The 27733-nt window shown below is 40.2% G+C and overlaps 1 non-coding gene across 1 annotated transcript; it reads right to left on the bottom strand.

The window, feature by feature from the left end:
- Positions 1-21093: 21093 nt before the first annotated feature.
- Positions 21094-21225, bottom strand: LOC129681133 (small nucleolar RNA SNORA17). Its single transcript, XR_008720788.1, has one exon. It is a non-coding gene; the product is annotated as a small nucleolar RNA SNORA17 (small nucleolar RNA).
- Positions 21226-27733: the final 6508 nt, after the last annotated feature.

The raw sequence follows: 27733 nt of genomic DNA, 5'->3' as shown, positions 1-27733 counted from the left end.
ATACGATTTTTCATATATCTTTATTTTTAGTTTCTCTTCCCCTCGCACTCCTAAGCCATTCCCTCATTATACCTACACATTCCCAGTATTCTCCTCCTACTTTCATGTTCAATATGTTCTACTGTAGCCCCTCCCTTTCTCAAATGCTCCCTTTTCTCTCTCTCTGGCCCTACTAGTGCTCAAAGGCAAACTTGCTATTCTAAAAAATATCTTAAGAACTTCATACATAGGGAAATATGTGGCATTTACCTTTCTGTATCTGGGGAGCTTCTCTCAGTATATTTCCTGATCTATCCGTCTTCCAGCAAATTATATTCATCTTTACTGCTGAATAAAGCTTACTGTATATATGTATCTCATTTTATTATCCACTGATGGAAATGTAGGCTGATTCCATTTCCTTTGTATTGTTACTAGAGATACAATGAACGTGGAAATATACTTTTAACTTTTTAAGCAAAGTCTACACTGATTTGCAGTGTCTACATCAGCTTACATTCACAACAGCAGTGAACAAGTTTTCCCTTTTCCACAACTGTACTATCATTTGTAGTCATTTTTTTTTCTTGATAATAGCCATTCTGACTTGAGTAAGATTAACTCTTAAAATAGTTTTAATTTGCATAACCTGAATCACTAAGGGCATTGTATACTTTTAAAGCATTTATTAAGCAGCTGTGTTTTATCTTTTGAGAACTGTATTCAGTTCCAAAGACCAGTTTAAACTATTTATTTTCTTGACTTAGTTTTTCAAGCTTTTTCTGCTTTCTAGACACAAATCATCTACTAGATGTCGGGTTAATATTGCAATTTTCTCCATTATATTGGCATTTTCTTCACAAAATTATGATATTTTTTTTACAGCATAGAGGCTTATTACTTTTATAAGATTCTACTCAGTGATCATTGGCAACTAGCATCATGTTCAGAAAGTCTCCATCTATACCCTTATTATTTTATTTTACCTATACAGTTTCACTCTGTCTGTCTTTCTCAAAACAAAAACATGAAAGTCAAAGCAAATAAACAAAACCACCCAGTTTTTCACACCCAGCGTCACTTCACCAGGAGAGAACTGAGCTTTCCTTTCCTAGCTAGAAGCACCAAGACCTGAATGGAATGTCTTCATCAAACCCTTTTATCTTCATGGCTCAGAGCGCTATGCAGGAGAAGACACAGAAAGAATGTAAAATCCAGAGGTGGTGGATGATTCCAACAAAAAAAACACCTTCCAAATACAGTAGGACAGAGGTACATATGAAATCACAGAGACTGTGGCAGAATGCACAAGACATGCACAAGTTCAAACAGACAAAAACCCAGCACTGAGAAGTGGAAATTGGCACAAATTACTACCTGAAACCAAGAAACTATTTGCAATTGAGGCCAAATATACACTTTATACTATACTTTACAAGTATATAGCTCATGCATTTACAAAAAGATAAATAAATTAATTTTTAAACTAATTTGCAAGAGAACTGCAGAGATTAAAGATTTTTCAGTACCCTTTAAGTCATATATGATACTAAGCTTTGTTTGATAACATCTAGTGAACTCGACACCCTGTCCTTAAAATATTCCCTAATGAAAACCCTTTCACTACATATTCCAGTGCCCCAGATCCTGAAGTAAGTGCTATGATTGAAAATTAACCTAATTCTCTCAGAGTAACTGTGGCACAATTTATTCTGATGTAGTAGAGAAACATGACATAGATGAGCTTGCAAGATAAATAAGAATTCATAAGTGACATCCTTAAGGGGGGGATATCCTTGTACATCAGCTTTTATTAATTTTAAAAATTAAATTTCAGACAATATTTGCATGGAATTTATGTGGACAAGGCTGGGCTCTTTAGATGATCATGCAGGCAGATTCAGGCCTGTCAACATCCTTATTCTAAAGCTATTGAAGAAGCAAATGATGACATTCTAGAGAAGGCACAAATGAACTATCCCATTGCTTTTAACTGTGGACCCCTTATTATTTTTTTTTAATTTTATTTTTCTTATTAGTTACATTTTGTTAACTCTGTGTCCTAGCTGTATTCCGCTTCCTTATTCCCTCCCCAACCCCACACTCCCTCCCTGGTCTCCTCCCTGCCCCTTTCCAAGTCCACTGATAGGGGAGGACCTCCTCCCCCTTCATTGGACCCTGTTTTATCAGGTATCTTCCGGGGTGGCTGCAAAGTCCTCCTCTGTGGCCTAACAGGACTGCTCCTCCCCTGGAGGGTGGGAAGGTCAAAGAGCCTGCCATTGAGTTCCTGTTAGAAATAGTCCTTGTTCCCCTTACTTTGGAAAACTACTTGGTTACTGAGCTACCACAGGCCACATCCGAGCAGAAGTTCTAGGTTATATCCATAGATGGTCCTTGGTTGAGTGTCAGTCTCAGAAAAGACCCTGTGCCCGGATATATTTGGACCCCTTATTATTAATGCCTTAAAGCAGAGAACACTTGGGTTAGGGAGAAACTGTAAAGTTCTCTGCTTTAAGCCATTAATAAAAAGGGGTCCATAGTTTCAGTTTCCCATGATCAACCATAGTCGGAAAATATCAAGCAGAAAATTCTCCAAATAAATGCTTTTTAAAGTTTATAATTGCATACTATTCCACACAGCATGAAATTTCATGCTGTTCTGTGTGAGCCTACTGAATCCTACTCAAGATGTGAATCATTCCTTTATTTAATGTTTTGACAGTGTATAAAATACAGGCTTGTTAATCACTTAGTAGTTGTTTCAGTAATTAGGTCAGCAATCAAGCTAACATAACTGGTGTGATAGCAGTCTATGTTTTGCTTAATATTGTTCCCATAGGTCAATAATGCGATGCTGGCATTCTAAGTATATGAAGAAGAAGTTGGGGGCTGAGAACATAGCTCAGTCCCAAGTTAAGTACTTGCTGTGCAAGCATAAGGACCTGCACCGGGCGCCCAGTGTCCATGGGCGTGTGAGAGCCAGGCATGATGGCACACATCTGTAACTCCCGCATTGGGATGAGGTGTAAGCAAAGACCGTAGTATGCCGGGGCCCTGCTAGACTGCAAATCTTGCCAAATCCCTTAGCTCCTGATTCAGCGAGAACTTCCATCTCAAAGCCTGGGGTGGTGGACAGCTGAGGAAGATGCCTAATGTCAGCCTCTGATCGCTACACTACATACACAAACTTGCACACACAGAGCAGGACCCCGGGTTTCATCACCAACGCCACAGGAACAGACAAGAATGACAAAGAAGAGAAGTTATAACGTGTTTCGTTTAAGGACTTCTCTATTAGAAAGGAGAAAATTATAGGTTAAGGTTGCTAAGATGTTTGGTAAGAATGAGTCTCCTATCTATACATCACGGAGAAAGAAAAAGAAAGTTGTGATAGCATTGTTACAATATCATCTCTATATTTATTTATACTTATATATAAATATATATTTACTATACTCGAACAACATTTACATATTGTTACAAATGTTTTTTTTAAAAATCGCATATGGTAAAGACTTTGTTAACATAAAAGACATACTAAATTTGTTGTTGGAGGACATGAACTGTAAGATAATGTTCCAATTGATAACAAACTGTTATTCTTTATGAATACATGGGCAACGGGTTCCCTTAAAGCAACAGTCTAAATGTGCCCTTGAGAAATCATAAAGTCATTTATTACAAGTGAGGGATAGTTATATAAATTCAGGAATAACTTTGGATGTGAATTTTAAAATATACTCTAGAGGCTGTGCCTGCCAATGAGTAAACTTCTGTGCCATTTCTTGTAGAGTTGTGGAAGTTGGTCAGGAGAAAGGAAACCATCCAAAGTACATATGCAGTTGTGATGAAGCTGTGCTCTTCTGGAATCAGATGCCCAATAGAACATGTTCTAAAAGGGCAAAGGAGGTGCCTGGCCAGCGACTGTGAAAGGATGGAATAGCTCGGGCACTGTGTGGCAGAGCTGCAAGCATATGGTAAAGCCAGGTGTTTAGTGCAGACTGAAGAACCTGCTCTCTCAAACACAAGAACTAAAGTATCTCTCCAGAGCTGCAAGCATATGGTAAAGCCAGGTGTTTAGTGCAGACTGAAGAACCTACGCTCTCAGACACAAGAACAAAAGTGTCTCTCCAGCCTGGCAGCATGATCTAACAATAGGGAGGACAACTGTGTTGCTTGCTGAGTGATTTGTCACTGCCTTATTCTTGAAGTAAAACTAATTTTGAAGAGGAAGAGCCGGCACGGAAAGTCCTCTTTGTAATGGAATGCATGGGGGGCTGAATTAAAGGATCATAGCATTAGGAAGGTTGAGAACCTGCTTTAGAACATCCCGTATCTTGGTGAACTTTCCTACAAAATGGAATGTCTGCTCTCAGAGAGAGTTGCTACACAGCGCGTGGCCATACACTCTTAACAAGCCAATTAAAGAATAAGACTTAGAGGCAATATTTCGTTTGGCCACACTGAAGAGAATAAAATGCTCTAGTGACTTCCTCACATAGATATTTTGGATGCTTGTTTGAGATATTGGTTCATTAATTTCTGTTTTGTGGTTTTCTTTTCTAAAAATTTATTTTCAATTTGTTTGTGTCTATGTGGGTTATGCGATGTGTGTGTGTGGGGGTGCCTATGTAGGCTCAAAGAGAATATAAGATCCCCTGGAGTTGAAGTTTTAGGGAAGTGTGAGCCAAATGTGGCTATTGGGAACAAAACTTGGATCTTCTGGAAAGGCAACAAGTGTTCTTGAGACTTAGGTTTAGAGAGAGGAGGTATGCATAACTAAACAATCCTGGTCAAGCTTTGACCCCACACATCACTGACGATCATTGTTTCAGCTCTAGTTTCTTCCGCAAAGTGGTTTGACAAGTGATCAGCACTGTGAAATCTCTTCCTGGGAGTCAAGTTCTCTCTCTGGATACCACCAGATTTTAGCATTTTCCCTCTCGGCTAGAGATTCCTGACGGAAATTTGTATTTCTTTCTTTTTTAAAAAACGTATTACATTTATTTATTTGTGAGGTGAGCACGCATGTGACACAGTTCATGTTTGGAGGTCATAGGACAGCTTACAGGAGATAGTTCTCTTCCTCTATTAGACTACCATGGTCTGTCTGGACAGCAAATTTACCTGCTGATCCATTTTCTTGGGATCCACTATTTCAGTAGTCTGGTTGCCTAAAAGGAGCACAATGTGTCCTTAGTATATTATCATTTGTTCTAGTACAAGTTATATTGATTCTTGGTTCTACCATTTGAGGCATCCTTCACAATCTGATAATGTCAGTTTGTCTTCCACAATATTTTTCTCAACAATGTTATCATTCATCAGTCAGTTTCACAGAGATTTTCTCCCACACTCCCAATATAAAACAGACATATCCACATATCTTTTTAAAACAAACTAATTTCTGTCTTTGGCTCATGCTAAAATGGTGGAGGGGTAATCTGTAAACCCTGCGTTTAGTCACCTGATGAGGATCTTATGTGTGCTAGTAATAAAAGCTCTTCTCCAGACTTTAACAAATGGATACATAGTTACACTTAGCTTGTTTAGAGCTAGCTTTGCTCACAGTGACTCACTGTTGCCATAAGAAATGTCTGAGACTTTAGAATCAGGTCTTTCTTTTGTAATAATTCTCTTAATTTATTTCTATTTGCACTTGACTACAGTGGCAAGAAAAAATCAGGTGGCACATTTAAAACATTATTTGGAAATGTTACGCTAAATGTCTAAGCTCATTTCTTATGAGTAATGATTCCCGTATGCCTGCAAATTAAAATTTCACAGAGCTTACTGCTACCAGAGGGTGAAACTACCTTCCTACGTCTCTGACAACACTCTCCTCATTTCCACCCAGGCCAGGAATCCATAAAATTCAGGTTTCCACTCACAGCTTTCTCTACAGCATCTCCTCTTCCTGCCAGCTCCAAAGCTGTTCCCATTGTCTGAAACACTTGTTAAAGAACCATCCCACTTTCACATAACAAGTTCTATTGATTTTCTATTGTTTTGTAAGAAACTACTACAACACAGTGACTCCTTGTTTTGTGTCTTTTCCTGGGGAGACATAAACAAACATCTGTTTACTCTAGATGATTTACCATTAGCATACCAAAGAGATGGTTCCACCCTAGTGCAGCTTAATGAGGCATTGAGTTCATTACAGCAGTACAGGGGAGGGGAGGGAGCGCGAGTGAGTCAAAGGCAGCTCCATCACTAAAAAGCCCATCCCAGTATGAGCAGAAACTCCTGTGCACAGGAGCACCATGCACAGCTCTCAGATGGCTTGACACATCAGAGTCTCATTTTCCCTGCAATTTTTAATTTCTTAGGAGAGGGGCTTGTGTATTGCAGGTAGCCAGTTGTCTGCTCAAGAAGTTAAGTGTTAGTCAATGGGAGCTATAAACGTTAGCTTCTATAATGGAAAAAATACCCCTCTTGTGTGCAGGAGCAATTAAAATTAGGATCTTGTGGTGAAAGAACTATCCTGGATTATCTGGGATTATCTGTATTCTTATTTAAAGGATGCAAACTAAGAAAAGACACACAGAATAGGTCAAAGTAGGCCACATAAAGACAGGGCTGGAGAAAAGATATTGGCCTTTAGTGAAGACCCTGGTGACGCACATTGAAGGATGCTGGCTACTACCCTAAGTGGGGAAAGCCTAGGTCTCAGTTCTTCCAGAAGCTCCTTACAGGCCTGCTCCACCTGGCGCCTTGGGTTTTCTTGACCCTAGTAATACTAGCTTTTTTCATCAGACCTCTAAAGCTGAACAGTGATAAGTTTCTATTGTTTTAGGTCACTCAGTGTCTGGAAATTCTTTCCTTCAACTCTAGAACATTAATAAAAACAATGTTAAATGAGTCGAGTGGCTAGCCAGATGGCTCAGTGGTCAAGAGAACTGGATGTTCTTCAGAGGATTCGAATTCTAGTCCCAGCACTCACATGGTGGCTCACAACCATTTATAACTCCAGTTTCAGGGGACATGACCCTCTTCTGGGCATCACAGGCTCCAGACATACACATGGTTCAAAAACATACATGCATGCAAATGCTCCCAAGCATAACAGTATTTAATGCCTTGTAAACAAAGTGTTGCGCTTTAAATTTATTTAAGAGTTGCTCAGGGAGGCTTAGTGCTTTCATACTGTTGCCGGCTGTTCATGCTTCTGCTTTTGAGTTTTCCAATTTGTGTCTCTTGGTATTTGTCTTTTGGATGCATTCTCTTTCTTAAGGTAGAAAGTACTCCTTACCTAGTCTAACAGTGTACCAATCCTATGCCGAGTAAACGTGTTACTAAATAAGATACGTATCTTTTGATTGTAGCTTGTATTTTATTTTGTTCATGTGTATTTTGAATTTAGACTTGCTTTCAGTGTATTTTATCATGGAAATTTTAAACATTAAAATGGGAGAGACTAATACAATAGACTTTCCCATTTCCCATTATTCAACTTCAATAATGACTGGCATTTTTCCAAGAAGTAATATTTTTTCCTTTAATTGTAATTTTAAAGAGGTATTTTGGTGTGTGTGTGTGTGTACATATAAATGTATGGAGGTGTACATAAGCATTCACTCACATTCACAGGCCAAAGGTTGATGTTGGGTATCTACCTGTATCTTTCTCTGCCTTGTTCCCTGAAATGTCATCTCTCACTGCACCTGAAGTTTCCCAGTTTTGCTTTCCTGGTTGGCCTCCAAGCTCCCAGAATCTGCCTGTCTCTTTCTGCCTCAACTCAGATGACAGGTACATCTGTCTGGGCCCAGCTGTATTTTCACATGAGTTCTAAGGGATACAAACTCAGGTCTTCAAGTTTGCACAGCAGGTTCTCTTACCCAACGGACCCATCCCCCACTCCTAATTTTTTTATTCTTTGACAATTTCATAAGTGTATATGATGTATTTAGTCATTTTGTTATTTCCTCTCATCTGTCTCAACCTCCCACTCTTGCTGAACCCATTCTTCCCCTGAAAAAGTTCCCCTTCAAGTTTCATGCCTTTTGTTTTGTGAACCATTAAGTTTAATTAAGATTGTTTTCATGACTATGGGTGTGAGGTTATTTACTGGATTGTAGACAATGTACTAGTCCCTGAAGAAAATTACTCCCTCTCCTTTAGCAACCATTAACTCTCAGTACTTCCTAAGGGGATGCTTGTGCTCCACGATCCTCTCCCCCAACCATACTGGAATATTGACTTGTTCCTATCTTATGCAGATCTTTTGTTGGTAACAACAGCAACTGTGAGCTCATGAATATTACAGCCATGTCATGTCGAGAAGACAGTGTTTTTCAGCACTTCTGTCTTCCTCTCCCTTGTTCTTTCTTTCTTAAGATGTTCCCTAAGCTTTGCTAGGGGTGATATAGATGTCCTAATTAGGAATTAGTGCTCAACAGTCATTTGTCCTCAATACTTTGGCCAGTTACAAGTCTTCATTAACCATCACCCACTGTAAACAGAAGCATCTTTGATGAAGGTTGAAAACAGCCTTGATTTTTTTGGTATAAGCATAAATAACAAGAACAATTTGACTCACATTAATTTAGCAATACAATAGTAGGCTCCTCCCTTGGGCCAATGATGCCAGCTTTTGTCCAGATGTACAATAGCACACATGAATTCCCGCCTGTGAAATGAGCCTCAAATAAAATTTTAAAAAGCAGTTGGTTACTCTTATAACACTCATGGTGCTACTGTGACAGCAGACACATCTTGTCTGGCGGGCAGGCCTTGTAGCTTACAGAGTTCAGAGAGGGTAAAATAGGCTGAGGAGTGGAATTTGGGAACAAATTTTTTTCTGGTAATGAGCAGATGGTGATACTTGGCTATGATAAATTCCAAGAGAAAGCTAATTATCAGAGAAAGGCAAAGCAAATATTCCTCGGTGTGCATGGCTGTCATCAAACAGATAAAGAAGTCAGCAGCTGCAAATGTAGAGACAGAGTAACATGCAAATTCAATTGGTAAAAATATGAAACAGTGTAGCTAATATTTAAATACATTTTGGAAATACCTCAAAAGGTTAAAATTAAAACTACCAGACCACACAGGAATCCACTTTCTGGCCTTTTATCCAAAAGGACTGAAGTCCAGATCTTAATTTGATATTTACATTCTGTGTTTATTGATCATGATTCAGAAATCAGAGATGTGATGATTACCTGCATGACTGTAGATGAATGAATGGATAATGAAAGTATGGTATTTTGAAATCATAATAATAATGAAATATTATACCACCTTTAAAAAGAAAGAAATATTACCGTATTCTATAAAATGAATGAAGATTAGGAATGCTATGATGAGTAGAATAAAGCAGCTATTGGAGGTGAGCCTTGCATAAATCTACCTGTATTGATATTCTCAATGGTCAGCTTGAGAGAGACGGAGAGTAGAACTATTAGTTGTCAGAGGCTTGAGGGAGATGGCAACACAAGGTTTCTATTCAAGAAGTATGGAGTTTCAGGTAAGCAAGATTGAGTCAGTTCGAGAGAGCTGTTCTTTAACATTGTGCCTGGAGCTCATAATGTAATACTGTTCGCTTAAAATTTTGAGGTAGAATCATCTCAGTTGTTCGTAGCACTACAAAATGGCACAACAAATAAAACATATAAAACAGAACCTGTTAAGCTTCCAGAAATGAGAGAATAAAGATATGAAGAGCAGGATGGGTTTAACTGAAGCTTTACGTTAGATTCTTGTTTTGTTTTGTTTTGCTTTAAAAAAAAAAAAAAACATTCTGTGCAAGCAGGAGGCTCATATGACCTTCCCTGAAGGTCTTTGATAAAGTGATTTTGTCGTAGGCTGTCTAAGGCAGGGGTCCTAATGTCTCTTTCTGTCCAGTTGTTTATAGTCAGTAGTTGCTAAAATCATCCTGAGACTATTCATCAGCCTTACCACAGGACAGAATTTCTTTCAGGAGCCAGAACAAGAATGAAGAAAGAGGTTTCCCTTGGACAACACTTTCAGCTACATTTCTGTTACAATTCTTTGGGAGCAGACTCCAGATACTACACCTACACACATACACACACCATACACACCAGATTCTGGAGTGTTTGCTCACATCTGCCATGACACAGTTACTCCAATCAAAATAATTTTGGATAGACCTCTTAGCACTATACCATTTGGAGAAATCTAGAATCTGAAGAAGTCTGAAAATGTATGTTTTATCTTGAGTTTGGTCTGTTAACCTTTTTTTTCTAAACTTGGTAAATTATTTTCATGGTCAGTACTGTGGTCATTCTTTGTCTCACTCAGGATGAATTTTCTCTTCTTCCATTTTTATCATTTTATAAGTTTAAGAAATGATTGTAGTTAGAAACACATTTATTTGGGCAAACTGGAAATTTGAAGTTGTATTTTGGAATAATCAAGTTAAGAAAAGCACTACCATTCAAGTCAAGATTTGATTTCTCTGGATGCAGAGCACCTCGTAATTGCTATTTAGAGACTATTTAAATCCAGATGTGACACTGTCCCCTGTTGTCCCTTAAGAATCTGCAATATCAAGCGGATGTGCTGAATCACAGAAAACTCAGCTGCGAAACTATGGTAAAAGTAATGGACGGTGGGTTAAGTACAAGAAAATACTGGGAATCTACTGCAAGCAACATTGTTGCGGATGGCGATCCCCCGTGTAGGTCTCTTCATCTAATTGGGAAACCAAACACAGGAGATATGTTGTAATTTGTTATGATTAGTGTGAAGGAGGACACACATGCCATAGACCATGTGTGGAGGTCAGAGGTCAGCTCTCTGAAGTCACTTCTCATACTCTGCCTTCATATGACTCTAGAGATTGAGATCGTGTTGTCAGGCTCGCACAGCCAGCTGAGACATAGTGCTGCTTTCAAGCACATACACTATAAAAATAAAACACGTAGGATGTGGAGAAAAGAAAAACAGGAAGTACAGAAGTGGGGCTAGTGAGAGGAGGGATTGCCACTTATTTATTTAAATAAGTACTTCATTGATGGGACACACTTGTACAGACATGTGACCGAGGGGCAGGAATGAGCCACAAAGCTCTTGGAGGTAGCACATTCCAGGCCAAAGAAGCATACAAAGGCTTTGAGATGAAGGCGGGCCTGGCCTGTTTGGTCAGCAGTGGTGAGCAGGCAGTGTGTATTGATTTCAGTGGGGGGGGGGGGGTAAAAGGAAATTAGGGCTCTCAGGGCAACAGGGACTATGTCTTGTCTATCCTGGGGGTCACTGCCAGGACTTTGACTGGGTGAATCCATTAGGCAGCACTGGGTACAATAGTGCCATGGGCTGACTCATGCGTTGAAGATAACACTGATTGCCAAGCTACAGGGGAAGAAAAGCAGAAGTAGGGAGGCCCCTAGGGAATGCATTACAGGCTGGGACAAGCCATGAGGTTGCATCAGTGGCTGTGGAGAGTGGCTGCCCGGAGAGGGCTTGTGTTCGTGAAATGAGTGACTATAGCAGAGGAGAGCCCACAGCCAAAGGGAAGGAAATGGCAAAAGGTTGGGAGAAAACAACACCAAAGTTTTTTTAAAAACTTGTTTATGGATCTTGAATTTACCTAGAGCGTGCCTGACGTGCTGGCAGACAGGAAGACAAACAGGCACGATCTGCATAGTTATGAATTTTGTGTATAAGTGATGTGTCAGTCATGTAATAAAGTTCATGCAGAGTCTTATATATGTTTACAAACCATAAAGTAATTTATTATATCAGCAATCATCTGTCTAGAAGTGTCTGGATGAGCATATCCTTATTCCAAATAAGACTCTCATGGTTTTGTCCTTGTTAGCTAGTGTTGCTATTAGCATTCCATCTTCGGGTGTCTTGAGATTGACTTCAGAGCATGTATTATCCATATACCATATTCGTTTGTGTCATTGACTAGAAAATCTTAGTACTTCATTATTTTATTTGGTTACGGAAAAAACAATGGCAGTCATTTTAAGCACAGTAAATCGGTAAGTTGGGGAGTGGTCATTAAATATTAACTTTTAGGTTAAATGGATTATACTATAAAATAACCACACCAGCTTTCTTTTCTGACTCATAAGACAATTCACAAAGCAGTCATTGAAAAAATTCTCCGAGCAGAAGCAAAATACTAGAATGATCCCTGTGGTGATTAGTATTTAAAAAAAAAAACTCACTTATTAATGTGTTATGGCAAGATTAGCTGCAATGTTAGTTTAGTTCAAAGAGCCACATCAGCACTTAAACTGATCAAACTCATCCATTCCCTAAGCCATTCCTCATCTCTTGTTCCTGATCAAAATCATTGCTTGTATCTCCATTTTCACTTAAAGTCACACACTAAACCCAATTAGATTAGATTCAATGAGAATTTGGGTTTTCTTTTTTTCTTATTTAATGCAAAACTAGTCACTTCAAAGCATATGACTGGATGCTGAGAATCCTTTGGTAGAGAGAAAACGGTGTCCTTAACCCTAGGAGAGCTTACCATGTACAACAAATGAAGTCGGTGAAAAAAATAGAACAACAGCAAGAAAGGGGCTTTACACCTTTTAATCATGGGAATTTCTTCTATGTGTGTTATCTTATTTACTTATCACAGTAGCACTGTGAAAAAAGGTCACAATATAGTTACTCTTTGATACTCAAATATCTGACAAAGGGCAGCTGAAAGAGGAAGGATTAGTATAACTCAGTTGATGGTGGAGAAGACACTGCGTCTATCTGACTCTGTGGTGGAAGCTTGTAGCATAACTATTACACTTCCAAGGATAAGAAGTGGAGATGGAACAAGAAGCAGGGCCAGGCAAAGCCTCAATACCTGAGTCCCAGCAACCTACCTCTAACTGAGATCCATCTCCTAATGAGCCCAAAACCATGTTACCAGGTAGGGATCAAGTGTTTAAACACATGAGCCTATGTAATATTTTACACTCAAACTTTAACTCTCTTCTGATAATGCAACACATTCAACCTGATTCCAAAAGCTCCCATAGTCTTATAAGCATTGTTCAGATGTCATATGGAGGAAAAGAAAGGGATTTGAGGCAGAGTTTATCAAGGAATAAGAACAGATGATTACTATAAAACCTGTGACTTTAGCTGCTCAGTTTCCAAGGGTATACATTATTCATCCATGGTTGTGCTTCTGGGAGAGGGATGGAATAATGTAGAATGGAAACAGAAATTAAGGACATGAAAATACGATGAAAAAAGCATTAGTACAAGAATTAAAAGCAGAAAAATACAGAATAGTTTGTGGAAATGAAAAAGGGATCTTATTTATTCATACAGTGACTAAGCTGTATGCAATACTCTTTTCTGGGCCCTATCAAGGTGGTTATGAACAAGACTGACCAAGTTCTTTGATATTAACAATTTCCTAAATTTGGGGATTTAGGATTTAATAAACAATTAAACTAACGTGCCTGAAGTTATTTTTATAAGCAATATGTGTAAATATGGAATATATAAGAAATAGTAAGAAGCAAGTGGGATGGAAGCAGTGCTGATTGACAAGCAGTATGTCCTGAGCAAGAAACTGTGCCCAGTGAAATTGAAGGAAGCCTGGAGGTGATGGGCAGCAAGCAGGGAAGGGCTGTAGAGGTCATGTGCTAAGCACATGGAAAAAAATGCTGTTTTGTTTTTTTACTATCATGTAAGGCCATGTACTGAATAGTTTTATGTCAGTTTGACACCAGCTAAAGTAATCTGAGAGGAGGGAACTCAATTAAGAAACTACCTCCTTATAGGCAGGCTGTAGGAAAGCTTGTAGGACATTTCTCAACTAGTGATTGATAGGGAAGGGCCCATCCTATTGTCTGTGACATCATCCCTTGGCTGGTGGTCCTGGGACTATAAGAAGGCAGGCTAACCAATCCATGAGAAGCAAGCCAGTAAGCAGCACCCCTCCATGGCTGCAGCATGAACTCTTGCCTCCAAGTTCCTGCTCTGTTTGAATTCCTGTCCTGACTTTCTTCAGTGATAAGAGTGTTATCGAAGTATAAGCCAAATAAACTCTTTCCTCTCCCACTTGGTTTTGGTCATGGTGTCTCATCACAGCAATAATTGTAAGACAGGCCAGCAGAGTCCCAACAAACAAGATTTTTTTCTTTCTTGATTGTGTCTTTCAATGTTTCCGTAATATTGTGAGAACCTGGCTTCTGCAAGTGGTTGTTACACAGAAGTCACTAGACTGTGCACTGAGTTTAGCCAAAAGTCCCCTTGAGCCAGGCCATTTGTTTATGTAAATATAGTCAGGCCCTGGGTGATAGACGAATTTTCAGTTTATCTCTCTATCCTCAAGTACCCAGTAGTGGAATGCCATAATAACAGGACTGTTAATATTTGCTAAATGACTTTTTATGTCCACATATAGTTTAACACCTAAAAGCATAGGGCATTCCATTTAAAACTTTTTCAGAGAAGTGACTTTTAATGAAAGAATTGAATTCCTCTCCTTGCTCTGGGAGTATGGGTCTTGCTTTGAAAAGTTTTATAAAAAAAGAAAAAACTTGGGTACAATGTACATACCATAAAATCCACCCTTTTAAAAGCAAATGGTTCATTGGTTATAAATATATTCTGAAAGTTGTGTAACCATCATGATTACCTAATTCCAGAAGATTTTTATCACTCCTGAAAGAACCCTTATTCAGACCAAACCCATTAGCACTCACCCTGTGTTCCCTCTGTCTTCTGGCCTCAAGCAACCAGTGGTCTGTTTCCTGTCACTATGCAATTGCTGTCCTGACATTACAAAAAAGTAGCCATGTGTTCCTTTGTCCTTGACTTCTTTATTTAATGAATTCAATCAATTCATTAAAATTGAATAATGTACATTGTGTGATCCTATTATATTTTATATGTCCATTTACAAGTAGCTGGACATTTGAATTGTTGCCACTTTTAGGCTTTTGTGAATAATGCTATAGTGAGTATTGTGTGTGACTTTGTATGTGGGCACAAGTTAACAGTTTTCTGAAATAAATACATATCGGGGCAATTGTATTTTAAAGCTCTAACTTTCTCTAAAAACAAGAATGGGAAGCACTGCAGTGCAGTGCAGTTCTGAACAGCTTGCCTTTTCATGCAGGCAATATTGCTTCCTTCTGGAGGAATCTTGACAATGTGAACACAATAGGATTTGGTGAGCTCATCTAATTCAGTTCTTTTATTTTAGAGAACTTGGAATTAAGGAAGGTCCATGATGTACCACAATTTCTGTATCCATTCTTCACTTGAGGGGCATCTGAGCTGTTTCCAGCTTCTGGCTATTACAAATAAAGCTGCTACAAACATGATTGAGCAAATGTCCTTACTGTGTACTTGAGCCTCCTTTGGATATATGCCTAGGAGTGGTATGGCTGGATCTTGAGGAAGCACTATTCCTAGTTGTCTGAGAAAGCGCCAGATTGCTTTCCAGAGTGGTTGTACCAGTTTACATTCCCACCAGCAGTGGAGGAGGGTTCCCCTTTCTCCACAACATCTCCAACATGTGTTGTCACTTGAGTTTTTGATCTTGGCCATTCTGATGGGTGTAAGGTGAAATCTCAGGGTCAGAAATTGTGGTACATCTACACAATGGTAATATTACTCAGCAATGAAAAACAAGGAAATCATGAAATTTTCAGGTAAATGATGGGAGCTGGAAAGGATCATCCTGAGTGAGCTATCCCAGAAGCAGAAAAACACACACGGTATATACTCACTCATATAGACATGTAATATAGGATAAACCTACTAAAATCTGTACATCTAAAGAAACTAATCAAGAGGGAGGACCCTGACTAAAATGCTCAATCCCCATCCCGAAAGGCAAAGAGGATGGACATCAGAAGAAGAAGAAATAGGAAACAACCTAGGAACCTGCCACAGAGGGCCTCTGAAAGGCTCTTCCCTGCAGACTATCAAAGCAGATGCTGAGACTTATGGCCAACTGTTGGGCAGAGTGCATGGAATCTTATGAAAGAAGTGGGAAACAGTAAGAGCTGGAGAGGACCGGAACCACACAAGGAGAGCAACAGAACCAGAAAACTTGAACATAGGGGTCTTTCCAGAGATTCATACTTCAACCAAATACCATGCATGGAGATAACTTAGAACCTCTGCAAAGATGTTGCCCATGGCAGTTCAGTGTCCAAGTGGGTTCCATAGTAGTGGGAACAGGGACTGCCTCTGCCATGAACTGATTGGCCTGCTCTTTGATCACCTCCCCCTGAAAGGAAAGCAGCCTTACCAGGCCACAGAAGATGACAATGCAGCCACTCCTGATGAGATCTGATAGACTAAGATCAGAAGGAAGGAGAGGGGGACCTCTCCTATCAGTGGACCTGGGGAGGGCCATGTTTAAGAAGGGGGAGGGATGGTGGGATTAGGAGGGGAGGAGGGAGGGGTTTATGGGGGATACAAAGTGAATAAAGTGTAACTAATAAAAGTTAAAAATAAATAAATAATTAAAAAAGAAAGAACTTAAAAAAAAACTATAACCTCAAGCAAAAAAAAAAAAAAAAAAAGAAAAAAAGAAAAAGAAAAAACGAAAGGTTGAAAACAGATGTTCAAGCACCACAGCTACTTAGTTAGAGACTTGGGTTTGTTGTCTACAACTGGGTGATTTGGAAGTTAGCATATGCAGCAGGTTTCTCGCCTCAGTGCCCTAGCTCCCAAACATTACTTTGCCTGTTTGTCTGAACTTAAAAATCATAAAAGAAAAAAATCTATATAGATGATATTTCTACCTAAAAGCTTAGGACAATGCTTTTGGGGTCTCATAGTAGGAAATTGGTTGTTAAACTTGTAGTTGTTAATTTACAGAGGTATGATGGGCTAATAGGATTAATGAAGAAATACTGAATTGTGCCTGATGAAGAAGAGGTATATATAAACACAGAGGCAGTCTCAAACAAAGGTGAGCTATTCCTATTGACTTCCCTTAGGTGCTATCAAGTCCAAAGAAAACTCGATTTTTCCAAATTCCAGAGGGCAAAAGTGATAAACGACTACCTGTGGTGCCTGTTAGCACACCAAAGTACACGCTGGTCACCAGGCTCTCTCAGTATTACAAGTACCAGTTACACTTTCAGAGTCTATGCTTTGTAGCTCCTTTTTTCTTTTTTTAATTAAATTTTTAATATTTTACATTAATTACATTTTATTCACTTTGTGTCCCTGCTATAGCCCCCTCCCTCATTCCTTTCCAATAACACCCTCCCTCTCTCATCTCCTCCCATGCCCCTCTCCAAGTCCACAGATAAGGGAGGTCCTTCTCCCCTTCCCTCTGACCCTAGTCTATCAGGTTTCATCAGGACTGGCTGTATTGTCTTCCTCTGTGTCCTGGTAAGGCTGCTTACTCCTTCAGGGGGAGGTGATCAAAGTGCCAGCCACTGAGTTCATGTCAGAGACAGTCCTTGTTCCTCTTACTAGAGAACCCACTTGGACACTGAACGTCCATGGGCTACATCTGTTCAGGGGTTCTAGGTTATCACCATGAATGGTCCTTGGTTGGAGTATCAGTCTCAGAAAAGACTCCTGGGCCCAGATATCTTAGTTCTGTTGCTCTCCTTGTGGAGCTCCCGTGTAGCTTTTTTTTTAATCTCCCCCCCACGCTAAACTCCCTTCATTTCATACCCTTCCCTCCTCACAGCAACTCGTTCTCCTTATAACCCTGCTATTTCTCAATATCTTTTTCATTGTGTGTTTTTTACTCTCTCATTCTCCCTCTGCCTTCCTCTCTCTCTCCCTACTCTGTTCCTGTTTCTCTCCTGGCCAGTTCCAGTCTGCCAGTTGTGCTCAGTCTACTTCTTTGTCTCTTTGTGCTCTTAGATGCCTCTGGCTGTTCCCTCTCTCATATATACAATACAAACCTTTCCTTAACTATACCATGCCATATTCATGGAGTAGTCATTTTGTCAGTGTTTACAGCTGTCTTTTTTTCTTTGATCATACTCTAACATTTACTCATCTGTAGTTTTAAAGGGAGTACAAAAATTAATCATAATTATTTTATCCAATTTTAGTCAAATTGGGCAGTGGATTATGTGTTTAACTACTTGGTCCTCCTACTGCCCTGCTGTATATAGTTTATCCTATCACAGTCAGTCTGAAGTGGGAGTTGGTTCATTAACTATTTACAGTCAGTGACATGCCATAAGCAGCTGTTGTAACTGAAAGAAAGCATATCACTATGACATGCACTTGTTCAGAGACCTCAGAAATGTTCCCTTAGGCTCTTGTGTAAGTCTGTAATGAGAACAGTGGCAGCTGAGAGTGTTGGCAGCTGTCTCTCCCAGAAAGGGGTTTCTGAGTCTCTATGAGTCTGGGAACATGTGGCTCTCAACAGGTGCCAGGACAGGACCCAGGACGAGTATCAGTGATCTAGAGCAGGTCTCCATATGCTGTTGCACATGTCATTCAGAATCCAAATCATTTATCTCTAACCTTAAAGTTTAAACAAACAAAACAACAAAAAAGTCTTTGATATTTAAAATGCTACAGTTTACAACTTAGCGGGTAAGATTATATAACAGATGGAGAGTAAGGGTGCAGGCCTTAAAGTACAAAACTGTATTTGCATCTGAACTCAAAAACATTTTATCATAATAATATATTGTTTCCTTTAGAAGTAAGTGAATATTGTGCCAATGAATTTTAGTTATATTGTAAAATCTGTATTCTGAAATTTGTTTAAAACATTATGATTGATCTTACCATAAATTTGAGAAGGGAAGCCTGTAATTTAGATGACTGGATTCTATGAAAGAAATGAGATTCCAGGGTAAAAGTTACAGAGCAAGTGAAAGAAATCCAATGTCATTTCTCCATAACTTTATTGCCTGTGATATTCCTTCTACTTTTCTACCTGAATTCAAAGGAAGAGTGAAAAGAATAAGTTTGGAAAACTGAGCCAAGTTTATGGTCATTCAGAAGTGAGGCCATGCATTATTGAGAAACACACAAAATTATCGGTCCTCTTTATTGTGAAATAAAGAAGTTATAAATCTGTTCAATTCTATCTATGCAGCTGTTTTGTAACTTCTAACATTGTTTTCATAAATATTGCTTTACTATGAAACAAAGACTTGGGAATTTAATAATTGTGGAAACAAATACCCAGACATTTTTCCTCAGCTGGGGAATTAACTCATTTCAGTGGTTTTCTCAGTTATCTGAAGGAATATCTAGAGAAGCATTACCAATAAACAAAACTGTGGTAATAGTTAACTCTTGGTTTCCTAGTGGACAAGAAAAGGAAGTTTCTGTCTGTAAAAGGAAGTTGATGGGCTAGAGGGGGAGCATACAGCTGAGCTGTTCAGGGATGATTTTCCCTTCCATCACCTTCTACTCTTCAGTGTAGTAAAATGGCAAGAATAGACCTCCTGGCTCCTCAGCACAGACAGCACTGACTTCTAAATGGTTCTTTCTGGAAATGCTCTTCTCCTGGAATCTGTTTTTTCTCCCTTGACTAAGAAAGATCAAGTGGAAAGATGCTCTCTGAGCATCATTTTAGCAAAAGGCCAAGAAATAGAGATGTGAAAACCATCTCTAAAACCAAGGTGAGCTGCATGGCTCTGTGGCCCATGGTGGGAGGCTTCAGTGGTTCCTTTGTCCCCTAGCTCCAGTCTCTAGAACTTGCTCCAATTTCACACTTTGGGGTCTGTGAGTTTTAACTTTTTATTAGTTATTCGTGAATTTCACATCATGCACCCCAATCTCATTCACCTCTCCCTCTCCTTATACCTACCCTCCACCCTTGCAACCTCCCTCCAACAGAGAAGTAAAAATCTCATTGTGAAAGCTATAGTGTGTCACACTGTGTCCCATGGTATACCTGTTTTGTTCACACATTTTTGCTTGCAAATGTTCATTGCCATGACTCATTGGTCTGGTACACAGCCTCTACTGGAACCTCACTGGGACTCATCTTAGATATCCTGTTGCTGCCCTGTGTCATGGAGATTCTGTAGTGTTGGATCTGTGGTACTGACCCCTTCATGCACTCCAGCAATTAATAGATGGGGTAGATGTTGGAGTGGGTCAATTAAAAACCCTGTATCTGGGCCCAAGAGGTATGTAAGCTGTTAGCCCATCTGCTCTCCTGCTCTTGGGCGCTTGGGGCCAGCTCACCTGCAACCCCACATCCAGGAACAGCTCTATTGTGCTGACTAAGACAGGTACACGGCCCACTCTCCTAAGTGCTACAGCAAGTGAGGGGCAGAAGCAGCTCTCCTACTCACTGGTGGTAAGGGCAAAAGGAGGGAGAACGGATCTCTCCCTTGCTGACTGCACAATAGACAAGAGGCAGGGTCTTCTCTCTCACACTCATGCCCTCCAGGCCTGCTTACCCAACACCCCATATCCAGGTTCCTCTCTACTGTGCTGCCCAGATAAGGTATAGAGCCTGCTTTTCTGAATACTGCAGCAGGCGAGAGACAGGGACAGATCTCCTAGTCTGAAGACCAGGGGTCAACTTTCCTGCCTCCCATAGGTAACAAGGAGTGACAGGGAAGGGGGCATCTTTCCCTCCACCACATCACCGCTTGGTAGACAAATGGTGGGGTCAACTATCCCACCCTCATATCCTCAGGCTGGTTCACTTGCAACTCCTGAAATGTACAGGACCCCCTCTCCCAAGTTCAGTAGCTATCTAAGGGTGACTCTCTCCTGGCACCATGCCCACAAGGCCAGCTCTCCCAGGATGCCCAGGGGAGGGGTGGGGCAGTTCTGCACAGTCCTCAGACATCAACATGTCCCTGGGGCGGCATTCCAGGCCAGGAACATCTGTCAGGCATTTGGTGGCAAAAGACCCTGTGGCTGCAGGGCAATGGACCCAGACATGCCCGCCATGTGACAGTACAGGGCAGGACTGCACCATGGTCAAAAGTGTTATCATCAACTACTCACATCAGGCTGTTCCTCACTACCCTCGAGTCTCCAGTTCTGCCTCTCTTTATTGTGCCCACATCTTCCTATTTCTCTTTCCTTTCCATTTCCCCACCACTTACTTGATCCTCAGGATCTCTGAGTGTCTGAGCTCTTTTCAGGAGTGGTCTCAGAAGTGCTATGCCCCACGCATGCATTATCATACCAGGCAAGGATCATCTTAGGCATCGTCTACCTACCCTATCCCACCCCAAGCCTTAGCAGTGCTGAATTAGGCTAATAATCATTCAGATGTTCATGGGTCTAAACACTGAGCATGGGCATAGCCTCTCTCCCCTCTGCCCCCTACTGATTCACATGTGACACCTCAGCCACACCTGCAGCACCTCAAGGGGAAGGAGGACTGTGTTTTAATGTGACTACACAGAAGAAGACCATGTTGTTCTATTTAGAAAAGTTAGTCAAAGTTCTACTCAATCAATCAATCAATCAATTCAGGACACTCCTGTTACTCTATAAAGTTTAGTTCCACTTAGGAAATCTGTTTACTTCTGCTTTTATGTGAAATATTGAGTCATTTTTAGTGTTTTATTTGTGACAATGGCACATGGCATTTTTAAAAAAGAAACAAAACATTTCTTTCTTTTGTAATTTTAATTTTTTTCTTCACAGTTTATTCATTATATATCCCAATTGAAGCCCTCACCCACAACTCTCCTCAGTCCCACCCTCCCTTCTTCTTCCCCCATCCCCTTCACCTAGTCCACCAAAATGGGGAGTTCTCCACTATTGCCATCTGCCCATAGCTTGTTAAATCTCATTAGCACTGCCAGCATCCTCTTCCTCCATGGCCTGGCAAGACTGCATCGGGGGCGGTGATCAAACAGCAGTCAACTGAGTTCATGAAAGAGGCAGCTCCTGCTCCCCTCACTCAAAGATCCACATGAAGACTGAGCTGCCAACAGACCACATCTGAACAGGTAGTCTGGATTCTCTCCATGAATGGTCCTCCGTTGGTGCATCAGTCTCTGCAAGACCCTCTGGGCTCAGATCTTACAGTTTTGTTGGTCTCCCTGTGGGACTTCTGCCCCCTCCATGTCCCTCTTTTCCCACCTCTTTTTTCCTCCATAATATTCCCTGTACTTTTCCCAAAGATTGGCCATGGGTGAATCATTTCAGAGGACCATCTATAGTAGGCCCACATCTGGTTTCCTGTCTTCCACCACTTCTGGTGTCTATCCTGTTTGCCATTCTGAATGAGATTTAAGCTTCCTCCTAGGGTCATCCTTAGTGTTTAGCTTCTTTAGGTCTGTAGATGGTTATCCAATATTATACAACTACTATCCACTTAAAAGTGAGTATATACCATGCCTGTCTTTCTGTTTCTAGATTATCTCACTCAGGATGATCTTTTCTAATTCCATCTATTTTACCTGCAAATTTCATGATTTCCTTATTTTTAATAGCTGAGTAGTGTTCTATTGTGTAGATTTACCACAATTTCTGTAACCATTGTTTTGTTGAGGGACATTTAGGTTGTTTCCAGATTCTGGCTATTACAAATAAAGTTGCTATGATCATAGTTAAGCAAACGTTCTCATTGAATGGCGGGCTATCTTTTGGGTATTTGCCCAGGAGTGGCATAGCTGGATCTTGAGGTAGTGCTATTCCCAATTTTCTGAGAAGGTCCCAAATTGATTTCCAAAGTGGTTGTACAAGTTTGCACTCCCACCAGCAATGGAGGAGGGTTCCCCTTTCTCCACATCCTCTCTAGCATGTGTTGTTACTGGAGTTTTTGATCTTAGCCATTCTGATAGAATGGAATCTCAGAATTGTTTTGATTTGCATTTCCTAACTACTAAGGATGTTGAGTATTTCTTTTTTTATTACCATTTATTATAATTAATTCAATTTGTATCCCGGCTCCCTCAACTCCTCCCAATCTTACCCTACCTTCCTCTTCTCCCCCTATGCCCCACCCACTGATAAGGAAGGTCCTCCCCTTCTATTTGACCCTAACCTTTCAGGTCTCATCAGAACTGGTTGCATTGTCTTCCACTGTGGCCTGGCAAGGCTGCACCCCTGAGGGAGAGGTGATCAGAGAGCCTGCCACTGAGTTCATGCCAGAGACATGCCCCTGCTCCCCTTACAAGGGACCCCACTTGGAGACTGAGTCTATGGGCTACATCTCAGCAGGGGTGTTAGGCCCTCTCCATGCGTGGTCCTTGCTCGGGTTATCATTCTCTTCTTTGTTGTTGTTTCTCTTTCCTTTTTTTTTTTTTTCTCTCTGTTGGTCTCCTTTTGGAGCTCCTGTTCCCTCCAGGTCATTCTATCTTCCCCCTTTTTTAAAAGATTTCCTGTACTCTGCCCAAAGTTTAGCTATGAGTCTCACCAACTGCTTCGATACCTTGATCAGCAGAGTCTTTCAGAGGCCTTCTGTGGTAGGTTCCTGTCTTGTTCCTTGTCTTCTCCTGCTTTCAATGTCTATCATTTTTGTCCTTCTGAATGAGGACTGAGCATCTTCTTAAGGTCTTCCTTGTTGTTTAGCTTCTTTAGGAGTATATATTTTACTGTTTTTATACTATATTATATAGCTAATATCCACTTATCAGTGAGTAAATACCATGTGTGTCTTTCTGCTTCTGGGTTACCCCACTCAAGATGGTATTTTCTAGGTCCCATCATTTGCCTACAAATTTCATGGTTTCCTTTTTTTAATAGCTGAGTAGCATTCCATTGTGTAAATGTACCACAATTTCTGTATCCATTCCTCCACTGAGGGACATCTGGGTTGTTTCCAGATTCTGGCTATGATGAAGAGTATTTCTTTAAGTGTTTCTTTGTCATTCTGTATTCCTCTGTTGAAGATTATTTGCTTAGCTTTGTATCCGATTTTTTAAATTGGATTATTTGGTTTGTTGGAGTCTAATTTCTTAAGTTCTTTTTATAGTCTGGATATTAGCCCCCTATCGGATGTAGGGTTGGTGAAGATCTTTTTCCAGTCTGTAGGCTGTCATTTGGTTCAGTTGACAGTGTCCTTTGCTTTACAGAAGCTTTTCAGTTTTACAAGGTCCCATTTATTAGATCTTAGAGCCTTAGCTGTTGGTGTTCTGTTCAGGAAATTGTTTCCTGTGCCAATTAGTTCGAGGCTCTTCTCCACTTTTTCTTCTAACAGAGTTAGTGTGTCTTGTTTTATAATTTATTATGTTTTAATTTACTTTGATTTTCATCTCAAGAATTATTTCAAATATCTATTTTGCTTTCCTTTCTAGATTCAAACTACCTTTCGTGTATTTATGGAAATGTTTATGTGTTGACTTATATATATTTAATTCACATCCATAGTAGCAATGCTGCTTATTATTCAGTTAATAACAATTTGGTGTTAGGCAGTTGAGCTGGTTCAGCAGGTAAAGGTGCTTGTTACCAAGTCTTGAAAATTTATTTTAATCCTCAAGGCTGAGGTGGCAAAAGGTCAAATTGTCCTCTGACCTCCACACATGTACAGTGGCAGGTACGACCCCCTCCCACAAAATAACAGAATGAAAAAGTCTGTGTATATGTTCATAAATGTTGATATGGAAGTTGCACTCATGAAACAAAGATCTTGAAAGCTTGATGAGTGGGATGTGGCCATGCTCACATAATATTTGCTTGTGAACTCTGTCCACATTGCTATAGTCACTTCAAGGGTCAAGGCCCTAGCTAAATCACTACCACAGTGAGTGGTAGTTTCTATTCTAGAAACTCTCTGAAAGAATTCTATCACTCTCAATAGATTAGTTTCATTTGTAAAATGTCAAAGATGTGAGAAATGGATGAATTAATGTGTGTGCACTCATTGGCCTCCATCTATCATTCTGCCTGGTTTGTGACTCAACTGGTTCACCAGAGAAGTTATTCTGCATTCATTCTTTAAGCCTTTGTAATGTGATATCTCTCTAGGCTTACATGATTGTTTCACTTTACATGCTCAGTTTAGAGATGGGCATACTCTGTGATTTCAACTCCCCAGAATAAGCCAGAGCATGTGAGTACCGAGGGTTATTATGGAACTAACTCTGTAACCAAAACATTTGGTTAGTTGCTATGACAGCGTAGTATCCAAGTGGGTTCCATAGTAATGGGAAGAAGGATTGCCTCTGACATAATCTGATAGGCCTGTTCTTTGGTCACCTCCCCCTGAGAGGAAAGCAGCCTTACCAGGCCATAGAAGATGACAATGCAGCCATTCCTGATGGGATCTGATAGACTAAGATCAGAAGGAAGGAGAGGAGGACCTCACCTATCAGTGGACTTGGGAGGGGCAAGCGAGAAGAAGAGGGAGGAAGGGTGGAGCTGGGAGGGGGAGGGAGGGGCTTATGGGGGATACAAAGTGAATAAACTATAATTAATAAAAATTAAAACATATAAAAAGTGAAATACCTTCAATATTAAATGCCAATATTTTATACTCTATCAGCAGACTAATGACTTCTTTTTCTTTGGGTAACATTTATCAGGACCCTGATAGTGCATGGCACACGACACTCATTCTGGTGTACAAACCCCATTTCAGTATTTCCTAGTTTCCTCTCGTTTGTCTAAGAAGTTTTATTTATTTTTCATAAAGAGACATGCTAGTATATTATATTTTAAAATAACAGTAAATAAGTAAAAGCTAGTGTCTAATATGTGACTTTTAGTAATGAAATTACTTAGTACAAATTAACACTGCTGAATTTGAAATGCTACATCCTAGAATCAAGAATTCCTCAAATTGTCTGATATTTATCTTACCCAAAGAACAGCAAATAAAGGTTTGAATTTTCTGTGGAAAAAAAAAAAAAAGAAAACTTAAGCTGAGAACATCTCCAAAATATGAATACTCCATTCATTATAGAGTGACTGTGGGAGCTATGAGAAGGTATTAGTGTTACCCTCCTGGTTCCCATCTCTGTCTTTCTCAGACATCTCTAGTTACAGCTGTATTTGGACAGTTAAGTATTTTTGATCCCTACATGGGCCAAAGATATAAAATGACAACCAAGACATGGCATTTGTGCATTGGCTCTGGGATGTCTCCGTAATGTGAGCGATCTGTCCCCATATGAATTTCCTGTGCCTCCAGTTATCTTTGCTCTTGGGCAATGGCAAGGATTGTATTTGTCTTCCTTCCTCCCAGGAAAGCCTCTTTTTGATTGAAGTGCAGGATGATAAAAAGGTGCATATCGTAAACAGTGTCCCAACTCACTGAATGAGTGAGCAACATGCCCAAGGACACATTCATGCACCTCTTATGCCCAACACTGTGCCAATTACAAATGCCAACAAGTAAGTGGAATGAATGACACAGAAGAAAATATCAAATAGATTCTTAAGTACAGATATATAGACAGTAAAGGCAAAGGCATAGCTCCTGGTGACCTGGTATGAATATGATTATTGGAGGAGATGAAATCTCCTGTTAAAAATAAACACCCTGACTCACCCTGACAACCCATACTCATTGCACACAGCATAAATAGTGAGGGAAGACCATCAAATGGAGGGAAGGAGGCTGCTTTTCCTTTTTTTTGTGATGAGTCTGCTCTGGCCTAAGCTGCCATTTTGCAGTTTTGGCCTGAGCTCATGCTAGGGTCTTCTCACAAGGATACTATTCAGACTCACTCAGTGGAAAGATGACCCATTTCCTTCTTGACATTGGTCAGTGAGCTAAAAGAGTGATAAAAGTGAAAATTGAAAGCACATGATAGTTGTGGATTCTTCCCATGCTTTTCTAGATCTGTGCTTAAGGATGCAGAGTAGGAGAGCTAGACCACCGTAGGTGTCTGGTAAGGGCAGCTGTGAGACTGATAGCTGCGTGGACAAGCTGCTAAGGTAGTTTTATTCAGGTCAATTGTTTCAGCGACTTTGAACCATTTCAAAATGTTTTTAAACATCTGTATTTACTACTAACAGTAATCAGAAGTTAAATATAATCTAGGATTATGTGAACATCTAGTGGCAACATAGGCTCATTTTCAATGTACAGATGATTAATTGAGTCACAGTAAGAATTATTTCCAGATCATTTGATATTTTAGAAAATGATTATTAGTAGAGATCCCTGCCAAGTGACCTGCCTGAGAGTGAGTGCACCCCTGAGAACCTGCAGAGACCCAGACCCAGGGTCCTTATAAAACAGAGGCCAGGCATCGAACCTCCTCCCACCCACATACCCACTTTGGGAAACAGAGGGGTACTTGGGACCTTGAAGTTCCTGCTCTGTGGGTCCAATTGAGGAGTTAAGGCAGTTAATGCCAGAAACTGCGCTGTGATCATCACTAGCGCCTGCGACATATACAGTGCAGAGCCCCTCCCACACACTCAAGGGTTCAACTCTGTCCCTCGAGACACATGTCCACGCACATTTCCACACACACACACACAAACATACACACACATGCGCGCACGTGCGCCTGCGTACTTTTCTACCACAGGTACAGCTAGTCCTCAGCACACACTGAGGACACGGGACCTCTCTCAGCTTCCTGAAGAACTCTCCAGATGCCAGAGAGAGACAATACCAGTCTGATCTGTAGAATCCAAAAACAAACAGGGAAGGTTTCAGATAAGCCAATGACCAGGGGTAGGCGAAAGAACACATCCAACATAAATCAGGACATCATGATTCATTCACCAGCAAACCCCAAAATTGATGGATACTCCAATTCATCAGAAGCACAGGAAAATGACTTTAAAGCCATGCTTACCCAATTATTTGAGGCTCATAAGGAGGAAATGAACAAATTTTTCAAAGAGTTGGCAAGTCAACTGGAGGTAAAGAAAGAATAGATAAAATCCTTAAAGAAACACAGGCAAACATAGCCAAACAAATAGAGGCACAAGTAGAGATAAAATTAGTGGTATATAAAAAGAAAATGAA

The sequence above is a fragment of the Psammomys obesus genome, unplaced genomic scaffold (assembly GCF_907164565.1).
Source record: "Psammomys obesus unplaced genomic scaffold, mPsaObe1.curated_primary_1811, whole genome shotgun sequence".
NCBI classification, from domain to species: domain Eukaryota; kingdom Metazoa; phylum Chordata; class Mammalia; order Rodentia; family Muridae; genus Psammomys; species Psammomys obesus.
Note: the sequence above shows the minus strand (reverse complement) of the source record. Positions and strands in the feature narration are given on the sequence as shown.